Here is a 1,876-nt window from a genome sequence, read left to right as displayed (position 1 = left end):
AGCGAGCAATACAAAATAGCGCAAGATGGAAAATGGCTGGAAAACATCACCGCAACAGCGGCAATATGGCAAACGGAAGGGAGTAGTTTCAAAAAAACAAACAGCGGGAGAGGAAACGGTTTTGTCTGGATAGAAAACGAAAGCACTAGGGTAATAAGTTGCTACCTGACACCGAGCGACCCTATCACAGACTTCCAAGCAAAGCTCGATGCTATAGAGGATGCTGCACGTCAAAGAAACCGTCACTTAATCATAGCCGGAGACTTCAACGCCAAGGCCACGGAATGGGGCACACCGACCATAAACTCAAGGGGGCGGAAAATTCTGGACATGGCGACTAGATTAGGCCTTACCGTCGCAAATAAGGGATCCCAAACTACCTTCAGAACACCAGGATGCAACGGCACAACCCCCGATATCACGCTGGTATCCGAAGGGTTCGCAAGCCAGCTAGGTAGCGACCAGGTAGCGACCACTAATACATATCCTCCCTCATAGGCCCAGATAAAAATCCAGCAACGACGATAAGAAGAGAAACACGTAAATGGAACGCTTCCAAGCTTCTCGCAGCCATAGATGAAAACCCACCAAAATATCACGCAAGTAGCACAACTACTACCTGCTGATTGATTGCATTGCAGTCTGCAGACGCAGGTCTAAGGCCCTTGGAACTACATTTCCGAATAGGGATCACATCGACTCACTAGCTCCCAGCAAAATGCTAAAATTTATCGAATTGTTGGGGCTTGGTGAGTTGCTGTGAGTTTAGGAGAGGGCACAATAGACCCAAGGTCGCAGTGCTTACCTCAATTTATTCTATTGTCTATTGTCTATTAGCACAACTACTGATTGTCCAAGCAACTCTGAGCACCATCACTGAGGCATGTAAAGTAGCAATGCCCAAAATAAAAGGCGGACATCTAAAAAAAAGCAGTTCACTGGTGGACGGACGAAATCCGCAACCTTAAACAAACTTGCCTGCGCAAAAGACGACGATATACAAGAGCTAGAAGAAGAGGAAGAAACGGAATGGAAGAACATAAGGAATATAAAACTGTGAAAACTGAGCTGAAAGACGCAATAACAAGGACACAGAAAGATAAATGGGAAGAGCTACGTAACGATATAAACAAAAATCCGTGGGGTCTCGGATACAAGATCGTAATGAAAAAACTCGGAGCAAAACAATCCCTCCCTGAGTTAAACGCCGCAGCTATGGAGCACATCGTAAACACTCTGTTCCCAACCCATGACCTGGGAAGAGACCCACCAGAACATACACAAGAGAGCCCATGTCCGCCTTTCACCTTGGAGGAAATGAAACGGCAGCAAACACCTTAAAGACCAAAAAAGCCCCTGGGCCTGATGGGATACCAGTGGAAGTGTTAAAGCTAATCGCTAAGGAATGCCCGCTCTTACTGCTATCCATGTATAGCGCATGCCTGAACGAGGGTATTTTCCCAGAAATATGGAAGAGACAGCATCTAACCCTAATAAGCAAAGGCAAAGGAGACCCAGGAACACCATCAGCATACCGACCTTTATGCATGCTAGACACAGCAGGAAAGCTATTAGAAAGACTGTTGAAACCCCGCATCATAGCCGCCATAAACGATGCTGGAGGCCTATCAGAGCGACAACATGGCTTCAGACCAGGCAGGTCCACCATCGGAGCCGTGGAAGACGTCGTGCGCAGCGTGGAGGAAGCTCATCGAAAGAACAACTTCTCGAGGCCAATAGTCCTCCTCGCAACAATTGACATACGAAATGCTTTCAATAGCGCAAAATGGGAAAATATGATCGACGCACTAGAAAGTCGCTTCAAAACGCCCTTCTACTTGATGAAAATGATACGAAGCTATCTTAAGAACAGGAA

Source organism: Bactrocera dorsalis, chromosome 1 (assembly GCF_023373825.1).
Source record: "Bactrocera dorsalis isolate Fly_Bdor chromosome 1, ASM2337382v1, whole genome shotgun sequence".
In the NCBI taxonomy this organism is placed as follows: Eukaryota; Metazoa; Arthropoda; class Insecta; order Diptera; family Tephritidae; genus Bactrocera; species Bactrocera dorsalis.
This window is presented reverse-complemented; position numbering follows the sequence as displayed.